This window comes from Cebus imitator, unplaced genomic scaffold, assembly GCF_001604975.1.
Source record: "Cebus imitator isolate Cc_AM_T3 unplaced genomic scaffold, Cebus_imitator-1.0 Scaffold122, whole genome shotgun sequence".
NCBI classification, from domain to species: Eukaryota; Metazoa; Chordata; class Mammalia; order Primates; family Cebidae; genus Cebus; species Cebus imitator.
In genome coordinates, this window is record NW_016107437.1 from 5,153,895 (window position 1) to 5,172,506 (window position 18,612).

The 18,612-nt window shown below is 52.4% G+C and overlaps 1 long non-coding RNA gene across 1 annotated transcript in view; it reads left to right on the top strand.

Annotated features, from left to right (window-relative positions):
- The first annotated feature begins 6,071 nt into the window (after nt 1–6,071).
- The window catches only part of LOC119472892, a 14,802-nt gene continuing 2,261 nt past the window's right edge, over nt 6,072–18,612 (top strand). The window contains exons 1-2 of the long non-coding RNA XR_005202072.1: nt 6,072–6,081; nt 12,209–12,211. This is a non-coding gene — a long non-coding RNA (uncharacterized LOC119472892). The remainder of the gene's footprint in view (nt 6,082–12,208; nt 12,212–18,612) is intronic.

Below are 18,612 nucleotides of genomic sequence, written 5' to 3' on the forward strand. Positions count from 1 at the left end.
TTTTTTTGAGACTGAGTCTTGCTGTATTTCCCAGGCTGGAGTTCAGTGGTGCCATCTCGGCTCACTGCAACCTCTGCCTCCCTGGTTGAAGTGATTCTCCTGCCTCAGCCTCCCGAGTAGCTGGAATTACAGGCTCCCACCGCCACATCCAGCTAATTTTTGTGTTTTACTAGAGACGGGGATTTCACTATGTTGTCCAGGCTGGTCTCAAACTTCTGACCTCAAGTGATCCACCTGCCTGGGCCTCCCAAGGTGTGTGAGCCATCGCACCTATGGAATTTTTTTTGTTTGTTTTTGAGATAGAGTCTCACTCTGTTGCCCAGGCTGGAGTGCAGTGACACAATCTCAGCTCACTGCAATCTCCGCCTCCTGAGTTCAAGCAGTTCTCCTGCCTCAGCCTCCTGAATTGCTGGGATTACAGGTGTGTGCCATCACAGCTGGCTAATATTTTTATTTTTACTAGAGACAGGGTTTCACCATGTTGGTCAGGCTGGTCTCGAACTTCTGACCTCGTGATCCGCCCACCTTGGCCTCCCAAAGTGTTAGGATTACAGGCATGAGCCACCGTGCCTGGCCTCTGGAACATTTTTATAAGGCCCTGGATGGCCTTAAGGAAGGGTAGGCAGCTCTCATCACCTGACATCTCAGCTTCGAAGGCCTGGGCCACAGAAAGTGTGGTTTTACTTCACCACCCTTGATCCAGATTTCTGCTGTTCCTTGCAGAGGGGCAGATACCATCGAGGCAGGTGGGCAAGGGCACAGTGAAAGGCCTTCCAGTTGCCCCCTGTCACGGGTCTGAGGTTGGGATGGGTCAAGACACTTCTGGTTTCTAGGTGGCTTTGGATCTATCTTGTAAGAGCCACTTGACCTAAAACCTTGTATTGAGAAAGATTTTTAGACTACATTTTTTTTTCAGAGACAAGACATTGCTCTGTCACCCAGGCTGAAGAGCAGTGGTGCCATCATAGCTCACTGCAGTCTCCAACTCCAGGGTTCAGGTGATCCTCCAGCCTCAGCCTCACAAGTAGCTGGACTATAGGTGCCCTGGCTTTGTATTTATTTATATTTGTTTTTTGACACAGAATTGTGCTCTTGTCGCCCAGGCTGGAGTGCAATGACGCGATCTCAGCTCACCACAACCTCTGCCTCCTGGGTTCAAGCAATTCTCCTGCTTCAGCCTCCCAAGTAGCTTGGATTACAGGCATGCACCACCACACCCAGCTAATTTTGTGTTTTTGGTAGAGATGGGGTTTCTACATGTTGGTCAGGCTGGTCTTGAACTCTGGACCTTAGGTGATCCACTCACCTCAGCCTTCTAAAGTGCTGGGATTACAGGCATGAACCACTGCGCCAGCCTAATTTTTTTTTTTTTTTTTTTATGCAGAGATAGAGGGTCTCACCATGTTTTCCAGGCTGATCTTGAGCTCTTGGCCCTCAGGTGGTCCTCCTTCCACCGAAGCCTGAAGTTCCACCATCATGGGCGTTAGCCACTGACTCAGGCCTAGATTAGATTCTTAACATTCTCTCCAGAAGGTATCACAGGGTGGATATCACAGCCTCCTTCTGATGGGGTTGAACGAGAAAGTGAGCCATCACACCATTTCAAACTGTGTCCCAAGCTGGGTGCAGCGGCTCACACCTGTAATCCCAGCACTTTGGGAGGCTGAGGTGGGTGGATCACTTGAGGTCAGGAGTTTGAGACCAGCCTGGCCAATATGGTGAAACCCCGTCTCTACTAAAAATACAAAAAAAAAATTAGCCCGGTGTGGTGGTGCGTGCCTGCAATCCCAGCTACTTGGGAGGCTGAGGCAGGAGAATCGCTTGAACCTGAGAGGAAGAGGTTGCAGTGAGCTGAGGTTATGCCACTGCACTCTAGCCTGGGCAACAAGAGCAAAACTCTGTCTCAAAAACAAAAACAAAAACGAAAAAAAAAACTTTCCCATGGATCCCTCTGGAAGCGCCTGTATTCCATCATTGTCCCATGGCTACCATCGTCACATGCCAATGGACCCTTGTGTGTCTGTGTTTTACAAGCCTACATCTGTTCAATGAGAGTGTTTAAAACCGATCGCACAATACTTTTTGTGTGTTTGCTTGGGAAGTTTCTCATTGGGGTTATTTTGGGAGGCTCAGGAGGTGGCGGTAACTGGGAGCTGGTGCCCTCCTGTCCCCCGTCCCCAGGCTCCAAGGAAAGCACCCACAGGCAGGCAAGGCGAGGCCTGCGCCCACCCTCTCTCTGCAGGCCTGGGAGCCTGAAGTCCAGGCTTTTCCCAGAGGCTCAGCCCAGCTGCGGCTCCTTTTCCCTGGTTTGGGCTCCAGGGCTCCTCCTCCCTGGTGTGGCCGCTCCCTAGTTCTAGCTGGGGCCTTGGCATTGCCCTGGGGCCAGAAACCTGGGTGCGGGTGGGGATCCTTCTTGGGAGAAGGCCAGGGTGGGCCTCCGGGGTTTCCGGTCTGAGATTGGGTTGTTTTCTGGAGTCTGGCGGTGCTTCCACTGCTGACCTGGATTTCAGGCCGCCACTCGCTTGAGTCACGGGAAGCCGAGCCAGGCCTGGCAAGGGCAGGCCTCAGAAGAATCCGGGGGCATCTCTGAAGGGGGTTTCAATGGCAAGATAAGGGCCGGGCCCTGGCTGCCTTCAGTGGCCTGGTTTTTCCTTCTGCACTCATCTAGGTGTCCCAGAGCCTGGGCAGTGCCTGAATTGGACAGATGAGGTGAGCTTCCAGAATCTTGTGGCTCAGGGCACAGATGTGGGTAGGGGCAGCACCTGGAGGCCCCTGAGCCAGCACTGCTGAGCTATTTTCATTCCCCAGAGTGGCCGGGCCTTTACACATACCGTGTCTGCTGCCTCGACTCCACCTCTCCCACCAGCCCAGCATTTTCTTATTTTGAGACAGTCTTGCTCTGTCGCCCAGGCTGGAGTGCAATGGTACAATCTTGGCTCACTGCAACCTCTGCCTTCTGGGTTCAAGCGATTCTCCCACGTCAGCCTCTCGCATAGCTGAGACTACAGGCATGCCACCACACCTGGCTAAGTTTTGTATTTTTAGTAGAGACAGGGTTTCGCCATGTTGGTCAGGCTGGTCTGGAACTCCTGACCTCATGTGATCCTCGGCCTCCCAAAGTGCTGGGATCACAGGTGTGAGCCACTGCGCCCGGCCCCAGTGTTTTCCTTCATGGCAGTTTCAGCTCACACATCCCCTGCTCCAGGTGATAACATCAAGGTCAAGCAATCACTGTTGCATGTGCTCCTACAGGGTGTCTGTCTCAGGCAGTCCCCCTAAAAGTCCTATAAGGCAGCCTGGTGCGGTGGCTCACGCCTGTAATCCCAGCCCTTTGGGAGGCCAAGGCGTGCAAATCATGAGGTCAGGAATTTGAGACCAACCTGGCCAACACGGTGAAACCCTATCTCTACCATTCTACTAAAGATACAAAAAATTAGCCAGGCGTGGTGGTGCACGCCTGTAATCCCAGCTACTCAGGAGGCTGAGGCAGGAGAATCACTTGAACCCAGGAGGCAAATGTTGCAGTGAACTGAGATTACGCCACTGCGCTCCAGCCTGGATGATAAAGAGAGATTCTGTCTCAAAAAAAGAAAAAAGTCCTGTAAGGCAGGCCTTGTGACTCCTACTTTACCGATGAGGAAACAGAGGCCCAGAGAGGTGAAGTAGTGCCCAGGGGCCCCAAGCTGGCCACACACAGCAGGGGGAGACACAGCCTCTCTCTTTCAATGCACTGTGCAAGAAGAGCTGGCGAGGATGCTGCAGGCTGGAGAGAGACAACCCCCGCGGGAGGACCAGGGTAGGACACCCCCAGCCCAGCCTCACTCTGCCACAGTGCCTGGACCATGATGGCAGCGAAGTGCTCACCTGCTGACTCAAGGCTCTCCCCCAGACGTCTGGTTCCTCAAGGGCAGGGACCTGTGCTGTTGGCCACCGTAGTTCTGGCGGCTCTAGTAGCAGCGCTGTGCCCGGCACACAGAGGGCAAGCAGGTGTTAGTTCCGTGAACAACTGACCTCTAAGCCTCAGTCTTTTTTTTAATTATTTTTTTTGAGATGGGGTCTCACTCTGTCACCCAGGCTGGAGTGCAGTGGCGAAATCTTGGCTCACTGCAGCCATCGCCTCCCACGATCAAGCCATTCTCCTGCCTCAGCTTCCCGAGTACCTGAGACCACCGGTGCTCACCACCATGCCTGATTATTTTTTGCATTTTTAGTAGAGACAGGGTTTCACCATGTTGTCCAGGCTAGTCCCAAACTCCTGACCTCAAATGATCTGCCCACCTCGGCCTCCCAAAGTGCTGGGACTACAGGCATAAGCCGCCATGCCTGGCCTAGCCTCAGTATTTTCATCTGGAAAATGAGTCAGTTCAGTAAGTTAGTAGTGTTCATGTGCTTAGGTCTTCTGGGGCTATGGGAATGGGGACTGCTATTAACAGTGATCAGCTGTTGCCTTTTTGCTACATTTCCTCTCCAAGTTGCTATTGGGAAAACCATCCTTTGGGGATCCCTGTGCCCTTGGTCCAGAGTGAACACAGCCTTTCTTGCCTCCCCTAGTACAAGGAAGAAATCTCTCCAGATTTCTAGAATTAGGGCCCAATGAGGAAAAGGGGACACCAGCAAGGCCTGTGCATCGGCTGCAAGATAAGAAAGGGGACTGAGAGGGCAGGGATGCCAAGGACTGGAGGACAGGAGTGCAGCTTACGCCCTCTGGCTGGGGTCCCTGGGACCCGTCTGTGGCATCAGGACTGCCTGCTGGGTTGGGTGGTATGTTTTGTGTGACCCGAGTTGGCCAACAGAGGACAGCAAAATACATTTTTTATGATCCTGCGAGGTTGAGGCCAGTCACGTCTTCGTACGGAGAGGCTGGGCGGTGGAGAGGGACAAGTCATGTCTCAGTTATGTGGATTCTCTTTGCGAAAGAGGGGCCACCTCTGTGATAGATATGGGGGTCCCTGGGCAGGGGTGTGGGTGGAGCAGATTTTAGGAGGGGGATGGGGGGGTGGGCGTCTCCCTTACTGCGGGAAAATGAAAAGTATTACAGCTATGGCTGGTGAGAGTGTCAGCGCCAGAGGCCAGATCTTTGCCAGGTGGCGGGGACACCCTTATGCCCTACCCCCAATTTCCAGCACCTCTCCAAGAGCCCTTAGCCCCGGAAGCAGCAACAGTGACATTGGACTGGGGAGTAGGAAGCATAACTTTATTTTCTGGCTCGAAGGGGGTTGGTATTTGGGGGACTTCTTGGGAACACGGCATGTCTGTGCAGATACAACCCTGGGCATCCAGGGGCTCCAGCCATCCCAGAGGAGGTGAGGGACCGCCCAGGGGTGGGTGTAGGAGGCTTGGGGACCCGGCCTGATGCTGCACCTACTTTTACTGTTTGTTCACGGGGGTTGTGTGTGTAAGGGGGGTTGGTGCTGAAAATTGGGGGAAGGGCCAGAAGCGCCAGCTGGCACCGACACTGGCACTGGGTGTTCCCGAAAGACGGGGGCAGACCGGGTCTGAATCTTCAGTGGATGCGCCCCCAGCTCCGGGATACCTCAAGCGCCTTTGGAAGACTTCCGCACTCCCCTCGGGAGGGAAGCCCGGCCTCGGCTTCGTCTCCGCGCTGCGGTGGTACTGGAAGTGGGGACTCTTTTCCCCTCCTCCGTCCCCCGAGTTTGGAGCACCCCGGGCTGTGCCCCCCGCTCCCAGGTCGAGGCTGACGTTGCCGCCGCATTTCTAGGAATGCCCCTATCCGCTGACTATATTTGGCGAGGGTTTCTAGGAAGGCGCCCCCCCACCCCGGCCCCCGGCCCCGCCCCCGCCCCCGCCCCAGCCCCCACTCGGGCGGGCGCGCTCGGCTTCCAAGCTCTCGCCCTCTCTCCCGGGCCGGGGAGGAGCCGCCCCGCCGCCTCCCCAGCGCGGCCAACCCCGGGCTGGCCCAGCCCCCGCCCCAGGCCGGCCATAGGGCGCTGGGGGGGCGGGGGGGACCGGGGGCGCGGCTTTGTGGCGGCAGCGGACCGTGGAGGCCGGGTGCAGCCCCGTCGGCTGCGCGCTCTCTGCAGAAAAGGATTTTCTACGCTCCCCGCCCATCACTTGGATCTCGTCTGGGGAGGGGCGGATTTTTTTTCTGGAAGTACCCAGCTTTCCACTGTGGAGGATTTAAGGCTGGGCTCCAATCGAGTCGGAGGCTGCAGGGCCCGCGGGGCGCCCCCCGCCCGGCGCCCGCCTGCCAGGAGACTGGGACGGCGCAGCCCTGGGGGGGGGCCCCTGCACCCCCGGAGGCGGCAGCGGCGGTGAGTGCTCCCCTTCTTCCCGCCTGGCACCTTCCCCCAGCCAGGGCAGGGATCGCGGCAGGTGGGTGCCGAGGCCCCCGGGGCCGAAGGGGTGTGGGGCGGCTGCCTGCGGGGTGGATGGGAACTGGAGCGGGGTGGTGGCCGCAGGGGAGCGCGCGGCTCTCCCGGGACCCGGCGCGAGACGGTTGTCTGGGCTGCGATCGCCGCCGCTGCCGCCACCCCGGGCTCCCCCACGGCCCCTCTCCCCGGCCCCTCCCCCGCTCCCCAGGAGGGCATGTGAGGCCAGGAGGTGGGAAGGGGGCGAGGCCGCCCCCTGTCTCCCTCTTGTCGGGGCTTGGAAATTGACGAGGCGGTGGAGCGCCCGCCTCCCCGCCCCCACCCCGGAAAGCCCGCTCGGGAAACTGACTCGCTGCGTGACCCCGATGTCAATGCCGCGCGCGGAGCAGGCCGGCCGCGCCCGCTGCTCCACGTGCGCCCGGTCCCCGTTGGCATGGGCGGCGGCGACTGCTGGGGCCGGGCCCCGGGGATTCCGGACCAGCCGGGAACCACCGTCCCGGGAGAGTTACCGCCGTTCCCCCCAAATAAAGTTGTCTGCGCCCTCCCCTCGAAGAGCAGGCAGCCATAGCGCGTTGGCTTTAGCTTCTGCAGGACAGGGGGAAAAAAAAAAACAAACTAGGTTCCGGGGTGCGGAGCGGGGTGTCTGTGCCCGAGACGACACCAAGTTAGGAAAAGAAGTTAGATGACAGAGCAAGACCCTGTCTCAGAAAAAAAAAAAAAAAAAAAAAAAAGGAAAAGGCATTTTGATTTGGGAGTGGGGGGAGTGGCGTTTCTGGTTTCTCTTTGCTTCCAATCCCCACCAAGCGGAGCGTTGGAATGCGCCGCTCATGTCCTCTGAGGACACATCCATATTTATAATTTATTTTTAGGAGAAGTTGTGAAAAAGGAGGGGGTTAAAATGAGGAGAAAAGGTGCGTGGGGGAGTGGCCCTTCCAGAACCCAGAGGCCAATTGAGCTATTAAAATGGAAATCATTTCCCCCAATTTGGGCGCGCAGCAAATTTGACTTTAATGAGAGACGATTAAGGACACAAATAACCTAACTTTATTTAGCTGGAGATGGGAGTGGGGGAGACTGTACGAGGCACATGGGACACCCGATTTATGCGCTGCTAAGGGACATTTGGGGAGCCCCTCTTGTTCTCTGGGAAGCTTTCAGGCCTGTTTGCCGGGCGAGATTGGGGATTGATCCGGCAGGGAAGAGGCACCCCAGAATAAGCGATTCTCCTGCCCTCAGCCATGGGGTGGGCAAATGCCCCCTTCTCCCACAGCGACCCGCTGGCATTTTGGTGAGATGAACCGCCGTCCCCGAGGGAACACCCAGTAACAATTCCTTCACTGATCCGGGATTCTCCAAACTCCTGCCTCCAAGGTGGCCTAGCCCGGTGCTGTCAGCCATGAAGGGGACTCACTTCTTGAGAAAAGAGGCTTTAGAGGCTGTGGTCCCAGAATCGGGGTTTTGAGGGCGAGATGAGTTTATTTTTTATCCAACTGGCCCTCAAAGTCCCGCTTTTGGGGTCATTCTGGACAGCGAGGGACTCAGGCCCCGGCAGTCCCAGGAGGGTGAGAGCAGAGAGCTACCACCCCCAGGCAGCGCGTCTAAAACCTGGCTGGGGGGAAAAGTCAGGGAGAGGTTTGCTACTTTCCATAAAACTAAAAGGTCCTTTCGAGGGCGGTATTCTTATATGTGTGTGTTCTCCGTTTGCCCAACCTACTGTGTTTTCCGAGGGCTTCTCTCCTTGGGAGGCCCCAAAACGATGCAAGGAAGAGAAAGTACATCCCCCCGACAACCCCCACAGTGGTTTAAGGGACAAGATTGGATTGGAAAGGAATTCGTAGGATGTCAGTTGTGGGAAAGTGCTTGAAACCCCCAAATAAGGCACTCCTGAAATTATGAATTGTAATGTCATTAGATTTGTCTTTACGTTTGTTGAATTAAGAGCAACCAGCTGTTTGCTTCCACCTGGAATTGCAACACATCTTTGCAACTCTTTGCTACTTTGCTGTTGGAATGTGTTTTTTGGTTTTGCGTTTTTTTGAGATGGAGACTTGCTCTGTCGCCCAGGTTGGAGTGCAATGGCACGATCTCGGCTCACTGCAACCTCCACCTCCTGGGTTCAAGTGATTCTCCTGTCTCAGCCTCCCGAGAAGCTAGGACTACAGGCGTGTGCCACCATGCCCAGCTAATTTTTTGTATTTTTACTAGAGATGGGGATTCAGCCTGATAGCCGGGATGGTCTTGATCTCCTGACCTCATGATCCGCCTGCCTCAGCCTCCCAAAGTGCTGGGATTACAGGTGTCCACCACTGCACCCAGCCAGGCATTTTATAAAAGGTTGGATAATATGTTCAGGGGATGTCTGTAAAGCAAGGGTAGTGGGAATAAATGCCCCTCTCGGAACATTAAGCTTCAGTGTGTTCACTCACACACACACACACACACACACACACACTCACACACACACACACACCCTATTTAGTTGTAACCTATATAGACATCCACACACCCTAAGTTATTTGCAAGTCTAGATTTAAATTAAGTCTACACAGCAGGGAATAGAAAAGTGAGCTGTACCTGAAAAAAATTTCTGAACACAGCATTCTTGATAGAAGATTTAGTATTTTGAAAGACATGCCACATGTACACACAGATGACATTTGTGCTGCCTTGGCAAAAACAGTTCTTTACTTCCAGAGTTCTTTCTCTTTAGTATGGGACACGATGAAACAGCACAATTTTCAGGAGTCCACAATTCCAGCAAGGCTCACAGATAGGAAATTGTCACGTTGTGAATTGTGTTTGTGCTTTGCTGAATCGCCACCCGGAGCTGACTGTCAAATCCTATTTGCTTTGCTAAATAAGGATATCTCATCAAATTAGCCTTTAATGATACTTCCACAAATAGGGTGTTTTACGTGAATTAACGAGGCTGGAACACTGACTGTTTCTCCAAGATATTGAGCTATAATCGAGGCGACGAAGCTGAATGTTAAAATTACTGAATTGTTAAGTGTGCAAAATCAGACAGAATTTAGTGGTAAATGTGAAACGATTTCTGCTTTAATGGTGAGCGTTCGCAACAGCACAAGCATCACTTATATTCAGCTGTCTGAAACTGTGCATGTAATTATGAATACATTTAGCAAACCCCCCCCCCCCGCCCCAAGTCTGGAAACAGTCTAGTATGGTGAAGAGATTATAAATCAGCATTTTGCAGTGAGAAGTCATCATTAATTCAGCAAAGAATCACAGCTTCTTTTCAGATCTTTCCCACCACCCTCCTACACACCCCCCTCAACCAATAAGGGAAAAAAAATTCAACATGGAACTGCTGGATACACTGAATATATTTTGGCTTTTCTCTTTTTGCTTCTGTGTGAGAAACTTCATTAAGCAGTTGTTTCCCCCCCACACCCCCAAAGAAGTGTAGATTTAAGAAAAAAAAGCAACTTTGAATTTCATTCTTAGCAATATTCAAGCCATAGCTGATCTCAGGCAAAAAAGATCTTTCCATAGCAAAGAATAAGGTATGGCAAGGGGTAACATATTTAGAGGTGGTTCTGCAATGAATATGATACTTCCTTAAAAATAAAATATGCATTTGTGACTCAAACCAATGAAAGTTGGAAAAGTCCCTCCAAGAGAACACTCTCTGTTTCTCTTGCTAGCAACTCCCCAACCTCATGGTACGAACAGAAAGATGAAAATTCTTGCCATATCAAAGATAGCTTCCTAAAAGTCGATCAGCTCACCCGCCTTTAATTCAGATTGTAGAGTCAATACAGCTGTTTTGGCCACGAGGATAAAAATGAGTGCAGTGAAAAGTTAAGGCGAACTTGGTACTTAAAATCACTTGCCAGAAAATGAGTCGTGTACAAACAAAACATTGCTGATCAATTACTTTCAGCATGCATTTTCTTTCTCGCCTGAGCACCCCAAACACAGGAAATGTAGAGTTCTTTTTGCTTCTTCTATCACAACAAGGTGAAAATAAACCCTGAACAAAAACACTGACACAGACATGATATAAACAACGTAGTTTTCAGGCCTGGTAGCCAAGCTGACTTTTCAGGTAAAGAGATGGACGTTGAAGAAATAATTTAGAAGCAATGGACTTGGGGCTCCCTCCATCACCCCATCTCCCAGCTGACCCCTCCTCCCCTTCTCCTGGTCTTTTTTCAAAGCAGCCAGTGTTCAGATGCAGCCTTCCCAGTGTCGCCAGTTGTAGGAGTCATATGTACATATTTACCAAGCTTTAAAATAAAGTTTCTGGTTTTACATCATCTTCCTTCTATAAAACATCTGGGTTTACGGAACCACAAAGCAAACTTCTTTCTCAGTGTCCCTGAAAGGCCGCACCACTGCAGCAAATGGACCTCCCTGGAAAGTGAAAACCCCAGATTTGGGTGTTAGAAGAAAGCCATTTAAAAAATGCTTTGGGAAGATGGGGTGGGGGAGACAGATTTGGGCTTTTCTTGGGGACTTCGCCTGAGCAGGGAGAAGAGTTAGCGGCTGGTTGAGCCTGAGGTTAGCTGTGCGGCGTGGTATGAAAGTTTTCTCAGAGATGTGCAAAATCGAGGCTCTCTTGCTGGAATCACGCGTGAGATCGGGGCTGGGCCTGTTGGTACTGGTGTCAGTGCCCAAGACAGCCAAGATCACTGCCAGCCAAGGCCCAGACGTGGCTTTAGAGCCACTACTGGTGCCCAGACAAGTCCAGACAGGTGTCTGGGGGTCTTTCCTCCCGGGATGAAGCCTGCAGCAATTTGGCCAGAAGATGGGGTGTTTGGCTCTTAAAGGGAGCCTCCCCAGAGACTCAGCAGGGTTTCATAGCCTGGTGACCCTGTGGGCTCTGGCAAGAGCAGAACCCCACTTTGCTAAACTCAGCCTTGTAAATGCTCAAAGGGGAACGGACGAGGCTGTCCCACAGGCTCGGAGCAAAGCTGTCCTATGTGAGTGCAAATGTGGCTCTCGAAGATTCAGAGGCAAAGCTGCGCTTATGCAGCCGGGCCCCCGGCCCTTGCTCTCTGGCACTAGGGCCACAATCCTTCGACTTGGGGTGGGCCTAGGAGGCGTGGCTCCCAGCCAGCAACACAACACACAGCACGTGCGAGTTACTGTGCAGGTGTTTGCTGGTCTCTCCTCCAACTCGGGGAGGCCTCCCACCTGGGAGCTGAGAGGAAAACCCAGGCCAGGAGGGGCAGGGCTACAGGCTGGAAGCGGAAAGAAGTGGGCCCGGTGGACAGAAAGAGGGGCACCAACTAAGCCACCTTGGGGGTCAGCCCAGAGTGAGAATGAGGCTGGAATTCTAGGCTAAAACACAGAAGAAAACAGTCTGCGGCCTCCCTGCCCTGGCACCAAAATGTGCCTGCTCCAGGAAGTCGCACCAAGCCCTGAGTCAGCCAAACGCAAGGGACTCCCATTTGGCCCCAGTAACTGGACTCCAGGCCACCCAAAGGCCTCATGGGTTCCCGATCATATCTTAGAATGGCGTTAAAAGGTCCAGACCCGGTGCTCCTAGGCCATGCTGTATTTAGCCCTAGGTTAACCCGGAGAATATTTTAGGTGCTACTTGAAAGAAGAGATCTGGGCCCCAGTTGTCGGCTGTCACATGGCAAGGGTAGAATCGTTCCCTCACAGGCCTGGCCGAGATGGCCAGGTGCTCACTGGTATAGATGCCCAGAGTCCCTGCCAGAGCTTCGGGGCCACTCGACAGGTGCCAGAGAGTCAGCCAGCGACGGGGGAGTCTGTTCTGGATGGGGATGCCTTTTCACCCCGTTCTCAATCTGAAGGCAGTGAGTTCACTTCCATTCATTCACAGAACTCACAGAGGCTGTTTTCAGGCCCTCTCCTCTCTGAGATGGCCCAGTGTGATATGCCAGCCTGTGGAGTCAGCTCCTCCTCCGGAGTCAGCCATGTGGAGGGATTAACCCTTTCCCAGCTCTGAGGGTGCTGGCTGGCATAGGAGGCACTCGCCTGAAGGAGCCTCAAAGGTCATAGACCCTGGGGAAGACACCCTGGATTCCTTACTCCTCAGATCTTGGTGGCTGGACCAAGAGATGATACCCGGTACCTTAGCAGTAAAACCCATCCCCTTTTTTCTGAGACAGTGTCTCACTCTGTTGTCCAGGCTGGAGTGCAGTGGTGCGATCACAGCACACTGCAGCCTGAACTTCCTGGGCTCAAGCGAACCTCCAGCCTCAGCCTCCTGAGTAGCTGGGAGAACAGGTGCACACCACCACACCCGGCTATTTTTTGTAGAGACTGGGGAGTCTTGCTATGTTGCCCAGTCTGTTCTCGAACTCCTGGCCTCGAGCAATCCTCCCACTTTGGCCTCCCAAACGGGAATTACAGGCGTGAGCCCCCACACCCAGCCGCTTTGCCCCTTTTGCCCCACCAGCGATAGGCACTCTACTCCCCGACCCATGCCTTAGCCCTTCCTTCTGTGTTGTGGAAACCAGATATTTTCATCAGCTTTTCCAAGGGGACTGACTTTCTCACATTCCAGAGGAGGTGCTGCTGAAGGAGTCGTTCACTTAGATCACTAATGAGGGTCTGGAACAGTCGCTCGAAGTTTGGGGGAAACGTCTCGTGTCTCCTGTGATGCGCCTGGCTTTAGGGAATAATCCTTGTATCCGTTCTGGGAACCTGCTCTGGGATTCCAGATGTGTGGTTTTCTGTATGGAAGCAGCTGCATTGAGACCTATTTGGCCAATTATTGAGAAGATGAGGTCCGTTCGAGAGCCGGCACGGAGCTGCCGAACGCCATGAAAGCACTCACTTGTTTAAAGTTTGCTCTAACTTTGTACATTTTTTCCCTTTTAGTTTTGGCTCTTGGTGCTCTGAGAGCTACCACTTCGTGCCAGCTGGTTCGTTACCGCAGGGAAAATGAGGGACTTTTGGGGGCAGATGTGTTTCCATTCCACTATCATAATGCCCCTAAAAATCCTTATTGCTCTTGCAGTATTCCTCGGGGGTCCCTGGGCCGGAAAGCCTTCAGCTCGGAGTTCCTCCAGCAATAAAAGAAGAGAAAGCTGTTCCCCAAACTCTCCCGCTGTAGTGTCTTCTGGGTCCCTGATAGATGTCTTCTTGTGCTCAGAACTGGTTCTCACTGTGAAAATTCAAAGACGCCATGCGCACACACTGATTGCTAAATGTGCTTTTGCCCTCCAGGGGCAGACATCGAGATCCGGCCTGGGAAAGGGTTCAGCTGTGGCTCCCAGTCAGCGTCAGCATTTGCTCTGGGGGGTTGTGGCGGGAGGTGGGGAAAGTGGAAACAAGTGTTACCTGTTTGGCGAGGCCTGGTCCTTGCAGCCAGGGCCTCCCAGGATCATCGCCTTGGCAGGGGGCCCTGGGCAGTCCTGGCTCACCTGCTAGCTCCTTGAGACACAACACTTTCCCGCTCACTGCCTCAGTTTCCCCATACACCAAGGGAGGGGCAACACCCCCTGCTCCAGCTTCAAAGGTTTCTTGGATGTATCCGATGTTATAATGAGCTCTAACAACGTATAAGCTCTGAAGGTGCTTTGAAAATGCGGTAGTCCAGCCAGGAGCGGTGGCTCATGTCTGTAATCCCAGCACTTTGGGAGGCTGAGGCGGGTGGATCACGAGGTCAAGAGATTGAGATCAGTCGGGCCAACATGGTGAAACCCCATCTCTACTAAAAATACAAAAAATTTGCATGGTGGCAGGCACCTGTAGTCCCAGCTACGTGGGAGGGTGAGGCAGGAGAATGGCTTGAATCCAGGAGGCGGGGTAGGAGTGGGCTGAGATCGTGCCACTGCACTCCAGCCTGGTAATTAATAGAGTCAGACTCTCAGAAAAAAAAAAATGGGGTAATCCAGGCATTAAACATGAAAGGTGATAATCCGAATACCTGCAGAGGAAATTCAGATGGTTGGGAGAAGGCAGCCCAGCCCTGAGCCTGGGGTTCTGGAATTAGCTAGGCCTGCATTCCAGACTGAGCTCTGTGGCTGCCTTGCTGTGTCACCATGGACAAGTGAGTCAACCTCTCTGAGCCACCAAGCCCTCAGGCATGAAACCTATAACTCGGAATAGATGCCTCCCAAGTCTGATTTGCCCATCTCTGATTTTAAGGGGTGCCTAGCTAAAGGTGAAAATTATTCTAATAGGTGTTCTTTGCACTGCTGATTTCTATTTCAGGCAATTGGTTAATTTTCCATTTAGGGTTGGGAGACAAGGGTCCTTTTCCCATCAATTGTTATCAGTAAAAAAAAAAAAGAGTGGTTTTTGTTTTTTTTTTTTTTGGGAGACGGAGTTTCGCTCTTGTTACCCAGGCTGGAGTGCAATGGCGCGATCTCGGCTCACCGCAACCTCCGCCTCCTGGGTTCAAGCAATTCTCCTGCCTCAGCCTCCTGAGTAGCTGGGATTACAGGCATGCACCACCATGCCCAGCTAATTTTTTGTAGTTTTAGTAGAGACGGGGTTTCACCATGTTGACCAGGATGGTCTCGATCTCTTGACCTCGTGATCCACCCGCCTCGGCCTCCCAAAGTGCTGGGATTACAGGCATGAGCCACCACGCCCGGCCTTGTTTTTTGTTTTTTTTTTTTTTAAAGAAAAATATTAAGCACCTACAGGTGGCTTGAGGATGGGGCAGAAATCAAGAAAGTCATTTGTAAACTTTCAGAAGTCCACTTTTTTTTTTTTTTAAGACTTAGTCTCACTCTTAACCGCCAGGCTGGAGTACAATGGTTCGATCTCGCCTCACCGTAACCTCGGGGTTCAAGTGATTATCCTGCCTCAGCCTCCCAAGTAGCTGGGATCATAGATGCCCACCACCACGCCCAGCTAATTTTTCTATTTTTAGTAGAGACAAGGGTTCACCATGTTGGCCAAGATGGTTTCGATTTCTTGACCTCGTGATCCGCCCACCTCGGCCTCCCAAAGTGCTGGGATCACAGACGTGAGCCGCCTCGCCTGGCCCACAGGTCCACTTTTAAAGAATTCTTGTTTATCTTAGGGATTTTCCACACCCCTGTAGTCTGTGTGGAAAGGGGCAAGGGGAGAGGGGGAAATTGCCAGTTCAGATCTGTAGAGGGCTCCAGCATGACAAAACTGGTGTCACACAGCTTCCTTTTTGGGGCTGAGAAGCCACCCTTTCCTCCTCACTGACACCACTGGGACCCCTCACACTCTCTCTCCTGCATCCATCCATAGCTCGGATTTCTCATTTTAGGGTCACGATGACCCAGCACCCCCCTTTCTGGCCAGGGCACCTCCTTGGCCTTGAGGGGCACTCGCCTGACAGGCCTCCCTGTGCTGGACCTGGGCACCAGCTGCCCGCCAGCCCCCCGGGACAGTGGTTTTACGGGGAAGCAGTGGGTGATCATTCCCAGCCAGCAGGGGCCAACTCTGGTTTCAGTTTCTGCTGCGTCATGGGGTGGGGGGTGGCAGCGGGGCCCCGCTGGCCAGCTAGGGCAGGCACTGAGAGGCCTGCAGACAGCTGCTGGCCCTGCTGCCAGAACAAACCCCCCCAACCACCCCTTGCAGCCTGCCAGGATGGGGCTGGGCTCTCAGGCGCCCCTTAAATCTCTCCACCTGCAGTGTCAGGGAGCCCCAAGCAAGAAAAGCCTGGGACCAGTTAGACGGTTTCCTGAGTTGTTGGAGATTGCCCCAAAACATTTTTTTTTTAATTGAGACAAGATCTCTCTCTGTCACCCAGGCTGGATTGCAGTGGTACTGCCATAGCTCACTGCAGAGTCGAATTCCTGAGCTCAAGCGATTGTCCTGCCTTGGCCGCCCAAATCCCAAAGTGCTTGGGATACAGGCACATGCCACCGAATGCTGCCTAAAACAAGTTTATAAATCATGCAGGCTAAAATCAAGAGAGCTGTGGCTCTTGCTTCTGGGTTGAGTTGCTGCGGCTGGACACTGCTTCTGGCCTTCCTTCACTGGACAGATGTGTGCTGCGCTGGGTGTCAGGTGCTGGAGGTACAGCAGGGAGCCAGACAGCCCCTGCCCGCACGGGGCTTACTTACAGTTGAGTCAGGGGAGACAGATCAAAGAAGCAAGGAAATAATCCCGTTACGATGAAAATTTCACGCTGAATACTTGGTGTCAGGATCTCAGAAGGGAGCGTGCATGGGTGTCTGTCATGAGTCAGCTCCTAGAACACATAGCATAGGAGGCAAGGGAAGGCTGCCCCTTCACCCTCTAAAGGGTTGCTGAAAATAACTGACAGGCCAGGCACGTTGGCTGACGCCCATAATCTTAGCACTTTGGGAGGCCGAGGTATGGATTAGTTGAGCTCAGGAGTTCAAAACCTTCCTGGACAACACAGCGAGACCTTGTCATTCATTCATTCATTTGAGACAGGGTCTCACTCATGTCACCCAGGCTGTAGTACAGTGGCACAATCTTGGCTCACTGCAACCTCCGCCTCCTGGGTTCAGGCGATTCTCCTGCCTCAGCCTCCCAAGTAGCTGGGACTACAGGCATGCACCAACATGGCCAGCTAATTTTTTTTTTTTTGGTATTTGCAGTCGAGATAGCGTTTCACCATGTTGGCCAGGCTGGTCTTGAACCCCTGACTTCAGGTGATCTGCCTGCCTCAGCCTCCCAAAGTGCTGGGATTACAGGCCTGAGCCACAGTGCTCGGCTATTTTATATTTATTTAAAAAATTTTTTTACCAAAAAAAAAAAAAAAAAAAACAAAAAGATAAAAAAAAATAAAAAAAAAAAAAAAAAATTTTTTAAAAAAAAAAAAAAAAAAAAAAAAGACTGAGAACAGGTGGATTAATAGGAGAAAAAGGTGTATAAATTTATTCACCATGCATAAATGCCAGGGGAGTGGCAGGAGAATGATTACCCAGTAACCCAGTGAGGTCCAGATACTTAAAAACCCTGTAATCCTGGCAGTGTGGGAGGCCGAAGCAAGTGGATTGTTTGAGCCCAGGAGTTTGAGACCAGCCTGGGCAACATAGCAAAACCCTGTCTCACCAAAAAAAAAAAAGAAAAAAAAAAATTAGCCAGGTGTGGCGGCATGCACCTGTGGTCCCAGCTACTTTCAAGGCTGAGCCAGGGGGATTGCCTGAGCCCAGGAGGCAGAGGTTGTAGTAAGCTGAGATCACACCACTGCACTCCAGCCTGGGTGACTGAAACCTAGTCTCAAAAAATATATAAAAATAGAAATAAAGACCTCCATCACAGGAGAACGGAGATTGGGGAAGGGTAGCCACTCTGAGGGGTAGTAAATGATTTTTAGGAGGAATGAGTGGGTCTGATGCTGGGACAATGGTCAGTGAGTAATTGCTTTAGGGGGTCAAATGGGACCGGAATGCACAGAATAGTTTGGGACGAACTCTCTCTGGGCTCCAGGTGTGGTGTTTCATTTCATTCTCTTCCTCTGTGATACGAGTTTTCATCTTCTCTGTTTAATGACATTTCTGGGAAAGAGTCGAAGGCAATTGTGTTCCTCTTTGGCGGGTGTGGTTTCCAGGTACATGAGGGAACTCCAGGCAGCAGCCTTCTCCTGCCCATTCAGAGGGACAGAGGATGGAGAAACAGGATGGGCGGGGGTGGCGTTGGAGACACCTTAAAGCTGCTTTCGTTTGGCACATCAAAGAGCCATATTTTGGGGTATCGTTTTCTGAGCCCCAACAATGGGTTGGATGAAGAACAGAGACCAGGAGCCAGCTGTCCAGTGTTTGAACGTGGACTCTTCTGCTGAGTGGTCAGGTGACCGCTGCCAAGATACTTCCTCTCTGTGTGCCTCAGTTCCCCCATCTACAGTTACTAGAATATTAGGGCACAGCATAGGGATGCGGTGAGGGTGAAATACATGAACGTCTGTAAAGAACTAAGCACGGCGCCTGACACTGACGATGTGCTATATAAGTCTTAGCTATTATATAAGAATAATAACTGTGAAGTATTATTATTTTTTGTATATTTTAAAATGTGAACTATTATTGTAAGACGAAATTTGACAGCCACAGCAGGCCTGGATCATCTGTCACGTGGCTGAGCCTGTCTTCTGTGCTAAACGCCTGACAGGCCTCATCCCACCTGATGGCCGAAACCAACCACAGGTGCACCTCATTGACATCTCAGGCTGGGGAAACTGAGGCTCGGGCTGGTGAAGAGAGGTATTTGAGGCTAACCAGCGGGCAAGCAGTGTGATCTCGGGTGCAGGGCTGTTTTTGGGGGTGGGCACCCACACTTAGTTGACTGCTCTGAGGCCAAGGCATGGGGATTGCTTGAGACTAGAAGTTGGAGACCAGCCTGGGCAACATAGCCAGACCCTCTTTTTTTTTTTTTTTTT